Raw genomic sequence first — 10,188 nt, 5'->3', positions numbered from 1 at the left:
AGCTCAGATAAGCAACCAGTACGTTCAAGTCTGTCGGATTGGGTACCCTCAAAAACGCGAAAAGCACTCGATTTGATAAGGAGGGCCTGAACGACCGGGGCGAATGTAAGGTAATAAAGTCACACAAGAAACTATTTATTGATGAGCTCTGTTACATATCGATAGGTGTACAGTACAAAAAGACCTTTCAAGAATGCAAGGACCATCTCCTAGCTCTCGTTAAGACACAAGATGTGGACCAGGAGAGCTAGGACAGGAGGGATCCTCGCGAGGCTATCACTAACACCTCCTACGGATCGGGGGATATACTGTGGCCACGAGCGGGGCACCATCCTCCTTAGCAAGGCCGACGATAATGGTTATTTTATCGTCCGCCTCCATGATGGTTTCAACTCCCCCTAGCCAAGAGAAGATCACCCAGTGCTGGCTGCCGACCAAGTTGACAAATATATACACGGGCCAGCCCTTGCATCGGCATCGTGCCCTATCTTCGTGAAACTTCCACGGACACCTAGGGACAACGGCTTTGGCTATGACTAGGCATGGGTAGAAGTTAATCGAAGGACTTCTCCCAGTAGCGCTGGAGAACAGCAAGCACCATGGTTATGAAGCAGCTTCAGACAACTAAAGCTCACTTTCTGCTATGTCTAATGCTAAGGGAGGGAGGAGGCGGGGAGTGAGCTCGGAGGGCTCCCCCTACCTTCTTTAAATAGCCTCGCCTAAAGACATCGACAAGGAAGCTAACGGTCAAGATCCGTGAACCCACGGTCATCCACGCAAGTCACGGGAGCAATAGAAGGAGCAGGGAATACGAGGCGGTTCAGATTCCCTAGCGCATCCATCCTTATCTTTAACAGGACTTGGTGACGTGCAATAACTAGCAGACCAAGGGTTGCGCACACGCTCAGGTGCTCAGGGAGCCAAAATCCTTACATGGGAGATTCCACCTCTTGAATACTCTCGCTACCCAAGAGAAATCTATTACGTGAAATAGTTGACCGCCTATAGGACCTTGGTACCCAAGGAGTAGACGACACGCGAAGAACAAGGTACTCGAATGCTTTCAAACGAGCAACTCGAGACCTTGGCACTCGAGAAATGCTAATCAGGAGCCCTATGCACCCAAGGATCATATGAAATCCTATTACCCGAAGGATGGGAGTTAATCAACCAACTCGTCACCTAGTCCTACGGGGGCTACTGTCAGATATGTGGGCCTAGGGTACCTCACCACCCGTATATCTAGCCTAAGCCTATGTGCAGGGCCAAAGACGATGAGGAATGAGGCCCACGTACATTAGGCAAAGTAGCAGACGTGATCATCAAGTTATCGAGCATAGATAGCTAATATTTTGGTACTACAGGATATGATCAAATGATCTTTTGTACTTTCTATGTAACAAACTAGAAAACTCATCTGCTATCCGATCAGATCTACTGTAACCCTACCCCCAAGCTATATAAGGAGAGGAAGGGACCCTCCCTAAAAGGTCCTAATGGCTAGAAGGGGTGAATAGCCGATAAAATTTTTCCCTAACAATAGTACTAGACAATCCGGTTAGACTAAAAGACGGCAAAGTGAATGTTGCGCTAGCTCTAAGAGGAGTTGCAAAACAAGCCACCTAGCCAACAATTCTAGCCCTAACAGTTCTATGGCGCACAACAACTAGCTAAGCTAGTGAGCTCTCAAAGACTAACTAAAGAGCCTCACTAACCAAACAACAAGCTCTCAAAGCTAGTTACACTAAAGAGCTTGTACTAAGCTAGATGGAAATAAATGCGAAGGAGTGAGGAAGGTTATACCACAACCGGCAAGAGAGTAGTCAATCCAATCACAGAATGAAATCCAATTGATCAATCACAAGTTGACATGGAGATGACAACACACTCTCTTGGAGGATCATGAGCTAATAGGCATCACACGCCTAACCCCACCGGGTGCCGCAAATCCAACACAAGAAGAAGGTACATAAGTCACGAGCAATCCACTAGAGTACCTCTTCGCGAACTCCCGCGAGGACGAGGTCAAGTGCCCCTCACACGATTCGGCCATGAACAATCACCAACACATGCCAGCCTCCTCCACTTGCTTTGAGCTATCTAAATGGTGGCAAACACCAAGAGCAACAAGAGAATCCGCTCCGGAACAAGAACACCAAATGCCTCTAGATGAAATCACTCAAACATGCACTTGGATCACTCAACTCTCACCAAGATGATGCACTCATGCAAGAAGGGTGAGTGAGAGAGAGTGGAAGGGCTTTGCTCCGCTCAAAGTATGCTATTGCATCAAGAATGGCTAAGAGAGAGAGCCAAGCCTAGCCCTAGGCCTTAAATAGCCCCCACACAAAGTTCCAACCGTTATGCACTCAGTAAGGGTTTGGACCCTACATCCAGACCCTGATCTGGACCATTCTATCCCAGTCCAGATCACCAGATGCTGCCATGTAGCCTCTGCGTTCAACGTGCGTTGTTGGATCTCAACGGCTATTAGCCACGCGCCGTTAACAGTTAGTCCGGACCAGACTCGTGATGGTCATCAGGACCAAAAGCACCGAGTCTGGATTCTCCTCTGAAGCTCACACGCGTGTCTCAAAGCAGCATCCGGACCCAAACTCTGGCCCAGTTCAGAGTAGAGTCCGGATAGAAACCCTTGCTCTTTATTTGTTGTGCATGAAGAAATAATTCTTTGGACCCTAGGACATTGTCTGAAACCACGTCATCTAGACCAATGGAGCTTAGTCTAGATCACTAGGAAGCGCCACATCACCTCTCCACACAGTGCACGCTCAACCATACCAGGGCGAAGTAGTTTGGACCTTGTTCGGACCTAGAGTCCGGATGCTTCGAGCCTCCTACCTCACATTGTGCTTAGCAGGTCCGGACCCTGACAAATGGTCCAAATTACCCAAGACCTCAGAGTCCAGATGGACTTTCTCGGTCCAAACCACATCCAACTTTTTCCCTTGTTCTCATGTGCTAACACCTAGTGTGTCACCACCTTGTGCACGTGTGTTAGCATTTTCAAACATTTTTCAAGGGATTAGTTAGCTCTCCACTAGATCTAAATGCAATGCATGAGTTAGAGCATCTAGTGGCACTTTGATCTTCGCATTCCAAAGAGGCTTCTCCCTTCTTAATAGTACGGCTAACTAAACCTAAATGTGATCACACCCACTAGGTGTCTTGATCACCAAAAGCAAAACCTAGCATATACCTTTGCCTTGATCACCTTGCTTTGCCCCTTCTTAACTTCCCTAAGTGTGAATCTCCACCTCCATGGACTTGTGGCCTTCTCCACCTTGCCACTTAGCTCCACCCCTTGTAGTTCACCAACCTAGCTTAGCTACACACTTAGCAAATAGGTTAGTGACTAGGTTTCATCAATTAACCAAAACCAAACTAGGTTCTTTCAATCTCCCCCTTTTTAGTAATTGATGACCTTTACAAAGATATGAAATTAATTTAAATTTGAACTTGAATTGCTTGTCCAATGCATTTTATCATGAGTAGAGTTGGACAACCACTTCAAATTTGATTTGGTAGCAATAGCTCCCCCTACATATGTGCTATCTTAAGTTTGGTATAAGCACTACACATATGTTTGGATATGAATTATGGGAGAGTTGCTACTACCAAATGATACTAAGGTGTAAGAGATGGACTCTGAAGTGTGATACCAATCAGAGTTGCTAATTTACACCATCCTTAGCACCAAAAACAACTAGACATACACAAAGCTAGAGAACCTTGTGAGATCAAAATTATAAGCATGGGTCACTAAGCACTTGAAAAGAGCAAAGAGTCTAGTTGCCAACCTATGCATGATAGAACTTGTAACACCCCTAGTGTTACGAGCTTGCTTAGCACCAGGATTAAGACCTAAAAGAGACCAGCAAACATGTTAGCTGGTTTTAAGAATTTAAAATTAACATGAGATGATAAACAAAAATTTATATGACTCACTTTTGCGATTGAGAAAAAGTAAAAAGAAATATTATAAGTTAGTTTACTTAATGCGTAAACATGCTAATGAAAATCTTATCAAGGAAAGGTAGAATAAGTAGTTTAATTGTTGGCACAAAAGACAATTTTTATAAACAAAAATAAAATATAACTGGAGCATAGTGCTTAAGTAAAATTGATGAGCAAGTTATGTAGATGAAAATGCAACATTAATTTTGGAGAATAAATACTGTTAGCTAGTATTTTGGGAGCTCAGAATCAAACTTGGAATTAAGATGGGTCATTTTCGTTGTCGGAGAACACTTGAACTTATGTTTAAAAGTATCATTTTTGGCAAATTATATTGAGCAAACTGATTAAGTAGTGCGTAGATATTTGTTCTTATAAGTGGTATAAAGTATGGACTATTGCATGAGATATTTGTTAGTTGAAAGTAACAAGGTTTAGACCTTTTAAAAATTAAGGCAAAAGTGCTAGGGAATGTTAGTTCTAACTGAACCCTTGAATTCCCTAAGTCTAAAATGATAATAGACAATGCCATGTTGGCATTTAAATTCCAACAAAAATGATTAAGCCCTAGATCCATGTTCTTGCACTATTGGTTGCATCAAAATGTGTACTTGAGCATGGTGAAGGTTATAGTCATGTTGGATGTCACGTTGTACATGTAAAAATTACCCAAAACTCCTTAGAACACGCGGTGGATCACGTTTCGATGCTCTGTTCGCGGACTGACGTTCGATGTGACGGGCTCATGTTGGCATGCTTCTATCCCCCTCTCTAGTCGCTCTTGGGACGTGAGATTTGCTTCACTAGCTAGTGGATAGTGCTGGCTTCGGGTTAGAGTAATTGGTTGAACCTTAGTCGAGTTAATCAACAATTTTGATTCGCTTTAAAACTCTAACGGAACAAACCTTAGCTCCCGAATCTTGCTACCTCTCATGATCAACAACTGGTCGACAGAGGGAACAGGGGGAGTAAGATAAATCATGTGGCCTACAGCTAGGTTGTGTTGTGCATCCCTCATTTCCCTATCGTCCAACCTTGTCGAACATGAATGAACACAACTTCGGGCATGGCACGTGAACTACGACAGTGGGTGGTACTCCCTCCATTGTCAAAGTTAGGTGCTCCTAGGCCTCCTCGTAATTGAACCCTTGCTGACCTTCTCAAAGGCTTGGTTATATTTTTTGAATGGATACAACGGACTCACAAACTTTCTTTGCCCATGGCGACACCCTCTGTTTGCCGACTGTCCATGACTCCTCCTTGCCTAATGCATGTGCGGGTCCTCCCCTAACCATAGTGATGAATCCTAAAGTACCAAAGATACACGGAGCGCATAATTTATAAACTGATTCATTTTTTATTTCAAGATATAGTTCTAGGCAAGGGAAATGATGTTAATTACCTAGAACACAAGCCCGCACAGCTACCTTGATGAGCAGGTCAAGGGGAAAACAGAAGGGGGCATACACGGTGATTTGGAGGTAAGGCAGTAGTACTCGATGCGCCGAAGCGGGCAACAACTACTACCATGTTAGGGCTATGAACCAGGGGGTCCTAACACCGATGACAGATCTATGGACTCAGAACATCTGTTCCGCCATCAGTCGAATCGGAATTAGGTCTGCTCCCTCAGATGGTGAGATGTAAGTAGACTATCCTTTTAGGGTTGAGTATAAACAGATGGCCGAGATGAATCCAACAAAGATGGACGGAACAGATTTGTGCTAGGGTACAGCTGTACAGGAACACCGGATGAAACGTTGGTGTCGTCAAAACATGAAGATAATTGTATTGTCACCACTGTAAGATAAATCATTTGTTACGGTGGTAGTGATAACCATAGTACAAAACATCAAGAACAACGAATTTAGGTACAACAAATATTTTCAAGGCACGATCATTGCCTCATCATGATCCACTCTGATGTACATAGGTTCCACACCCTCTTTAAATAGAGGTAGGTCGACATCTGCTCTGACTATAGGCATGTCCTAATATCCATTCTCTTCTTCCTCAGTTGTATTGTCGACACCGACGATCTTCCATTTACCTTGTAGAATGATATGTCTTCCCTCATTATTTGCTAGGTCTGGGGCATAGAATACTTGGACTACATCTTTTGCCAATACAAAAGGTTCTTCTCTGTAACCCATGCTATTGAGATCCACGGCAGCAGCACCATCCTTGTTCAAGGATACCGCCCTGGGTCTCACCCACTTGCACTGGAAAAGTGGAACCTTTAATTCTCCATAATCTAGCACCCATATTTCTTCTATGATTCCATAGTATGTGTCCCACTGCTGATTGTTTTCATAATAAGCATCGATCCGGACACCGCTATTTTGGTTCGCACTTTTTTTGTCTTGTTTTCTAGTGTAAAATGTGTACGCATTTATGTCATAACCTTGGTACTTCACCACTGTATTGTTCGGTCCCATGGCCAACGCATCAAGGTTAGGGTCACTGGATCTAACCTCTAGTAGTTGTTCATGTATCCATGTGCCAAACTTTTCTCTATGTTGCTCGTCGATCCATGCCTGTGACCTAGCAATGTTAGTTGTAGCTAATTCTTTCTTGTGCTGATCGATATAGGGTGAAACTACATGTGCTTGTTGCAAGACTATGAAATGAGCTTGCATTAGAACACTGAACTCATCATCATGAGCATGAATAAACTTCTCCCCGATAGTCCCCTTTCCTTGTAGCCTTCCCTCATACCATGACACAGGAATGCTGAGCCTAGTGTGACCCAAGTACTGAATGTAGAACTCTAGTGCTTCCTCCGTTGACCATCCTTCTGCCATGCACCCTTTAGGCATGTATCTGTTTCAAACATACTTCCTAAGAACGCTCATCAACAACTCAAAAGGAAACATTTGGTGCAAGAAAATGGGGCCAAGATGTTGTATCTGCCTAACAAGGTGAACAATGAGATGCACAGACATATCAAAAAATATTGGTGGCAAATGCATCTCAAGCCGAGTCAGCGTGTGGATCAGATCGTCCTGTAGCCTTTGAAGCTCCATCGGGTCAATGACTGTCGGTACAGAAAGTGACCAACTAGTGAATATTTGTAGTTTTGTTGTACGTTGTGATCGGAGGTGGCCTAGCACTCAATGACATAAGATTTATACTGGTTCATGCAACTTGCCCTACGTCTAGTTTGGGTCAATCGGTGACTTTATTTCTGAGCCTAGATGCTCGAAGTCTGCAGTGGGGTTACAAATAAGAAGGAGAAAGATGGGGGGGTACCAGAGGCCTAGTCAGCTCCGGTCGGAAGGGCCAAGAGCGACGAGAACTCCGCTATGAGCTAAGTGTTCAAGCGTGTGCTTGAGGTCCGAACCTGGTAGTTCTGTGGTTGTGAGCTATTGGACTAATGAATCTAAAGGAACTGAGCTTGGATGAATCGGTCCTCCTATTGGAGGGAGTGTATCCCCTTTTATAGATGAAGGGGATGGCTTTACAGGTGAGAGGGAGAGGGTACGAATGCTTTTAAGCCTTGTTGCCCATGCCGATGAGGATTGGATAATGGTAGGCGCCCACAACACTGTTGATGTCACTGTAGAATGTCAGGTGCACATGGGAGGTTACGTTGTCTTCTTTAGGAAGGGTTGATGTCGGTACCTATAATATACTGCTAGATGCCTAGAGGCATATGAGGAGTCTCACCACGTTTACCAGGTATGGTGAATCCCGGCTCCTACAACACTATTGATGCCTAGAGGCATGCGAGGGGCTTTTTGCCGTACGGGAGTCCAACGGCACCTACAATACTATAGGGATAAATGCTGGCTCCTATAATACTATTTGTGTCAGGGTGGTTGTAGAACACTGTTCCCATAGGTGTACAGGGTATGGTCCCTGTACCATGGTTTGACTCATGTGCTGCTTTCTCCGTTCATCCTTGGTCCCTTCTAAGCGGGCATCCCTGGTCGGATGGCCCTAGTCGGCTTTGGTTGCACCGGTTGGAGAAGAGCGGCGAGCAGGGTTCTTATGTACCCCGGTCAGAGAGATGCAGGGTTGGAGTCAGAAGTAGGGCTTGGGGCAGGCCTTTCGATCGAAGAGGCCATCCGAAGGCGGCTGGAGCCTGAATCGAGCGCTCCGGTCAGATAGGTGGGCTGAAGTAGCTGATGAGCGGGCGTTGCTCTTCTTGGGCCAGGCCTTTCGATCGGTTGCTGGACCGCCCCTTTGCCCTATTGTTTTTAGATTCTCGGGTCGAGCCTTGGCATGGAAGCAGGTCCCCAAGGAACCCCGGGTTTATGAACTCGACAATGACCTTATGTGAGATCGCTTTGAAGAATGAGCAGAACTTGATGATTGGCTCTCGTACCTTCTCTAGAAGAACACCCCTGATTACAACAGGAAGGAGTTGCATCATGATAACATGGCAATCATGGGCCTTCATGTAGCTCATATTGAATTTCAAATCTTTCATGTTCGCTATCCTCCTTATATTTGATGAGTATCCTGTAGGCACTTTTAGTTCATGGAAGAACCGTAAGAGCCACTCTTTCTCCTTTGTTTGTAACAACCACGATGCAACTAGAAGTTTCTTTTTTCCCATCAGGTAATACTAAGGGATGTAGATCCGCCCTCACACCCATCTCTTGTAAGTCCATACGACATTGAAGTGAATCTTTCCCCTTGCCCTTCGATTGCATTAAGGTACCTAGCAAGCTCTTTGGTTATGTGCATCCCATCAAGTGTGTGCAAAACCTGCAACATCTTCCAATAAGGTAGTTTCCAAAACACAGATTTTTTCCATGAAGATTTCGCTAGAGCAAGTACACTTCCTGTGCCCTTTCCAAGGATGACGTTGAGTTTGTCTACGATTTTGAAGATCTACCTTCCAGTTTTGAACTGAGGCGCTGATCGTTCTTCTACTGTCCCATCAAAGGATTTTTTGTTCTTACGATACGGGTGCGTAGATGGTAGGAACCTACGATGACCCATATAAACCATCTTCTTGCTATGTTTCAAAAAATTAGCAAAAGTGCCATCCAAGCAAACCATGCATCCTTTGTAACCCTTTGTCACTTTTCCAGATAACGCACCAAGGCCTAGTAGGTCGGTGATTGTTACGAACAACATTGCTTTCAATTTGAAGTGCTCTTTCTTGGACTCGTCCTAAACTCTCTCACTTTTCCTCCACAGTGTTAGTAGTTCCTCCATCAACGGCTGTAGGAAGACATTGATGTCGTTTCTAGGTTGCTTTGTCCTTGGATCAGTATCAGCATCATAAGATTTGTCTGTTTCATACACAGTCAAGGCAGAAGGTTATATATGCAAAGAGTCACTGGCCAAGTGCTATGATTGCTGCTAACCATGTTAAACGGGTTCATCCCATCTATGCTCAAACCAAACCTTATGTTCCTTGTTTCTTCTACAAACGACCACTTATAATGGTGATTAATAACTCTCCACTGGGTGCCATCAGCCGGGTGCCACAACTTTCCATCATTCACTCGACCTTCCACATGCCACCTCATCAGTTTTGCTGTCTTCGTTGTGGCAAACAAACGCTTCAAGCGAGGAATTATAGGGAAATACCACATCACCTTCGTAGCCGGTCTTTTGTGAGGTCACCTTTTCTCATGGCATCATTATTGCCAGTTTTGTATCGTGAGGCATGGCACAACAGACATGAATCCAAGTCTTTGTAATCTTCGTGAAACAGTATGCAGTCATTGGGACAAGCATGTATTTTCTGTACTTCGAGTCCCAATGGGCAGATCATTTGCTTCGCCTCGTATGTGTTCTCAGGCAACTCATTTGGGCTTGGAACAAACTTCTGTAGCAGTGATAAGATATTGTTAAACCTAGTGTCTGACATTCCATTCCTTGCTTTCATCTCTAGAAGCAAAATATCTGCTTCCAACTTTGACACAGTTGAACCTTTGTACAACGGAGTTCTTGCATGCTTCCTCATCTCCTCCATCTTCTTTTGGTTTTTTTCATCGAGGAAATCTGGCTTCCCAGCATGAATCATCTGGTCTAGAGCATCTACCACTTCCTCATTTGCCAAACTATCTCTTCCTAAGACGGCGATGGTTTCTTCTACACCTACATTCATGGTCTCTAGGACTGGCTCATTCTCGTTCACGGGTCCTACTTCGCCTACATTTGTATCCCTCTGGCACTGCCATATGGAGGAACCCGCTAGAGTTTGTTCGTCAGGTGGGTTCTCACCTTCTTCCCCATGTTTAGTCCAAA

Source organism: Miscanthus floridulus, unplaced genomic scaffold (assembly GCF_019320115.1).
Source record: "Miscanthus floridulus cultivar M001 unplaced genomic scaffold, ASM1932011v1 os_2356_3_4, whole genome shotgun sequence".
In the NCBI taxonomy this organism is placed as follows: domain Eukaryota; kingdom Viridiplantae; phylum Streptophyta; class Magnoliopsida; order Poales; family Poaceae; genus Miscanthus; species Miscanthus floridulus.
This window is presented reverse-complemented; position numbering follows the sequence as displayed.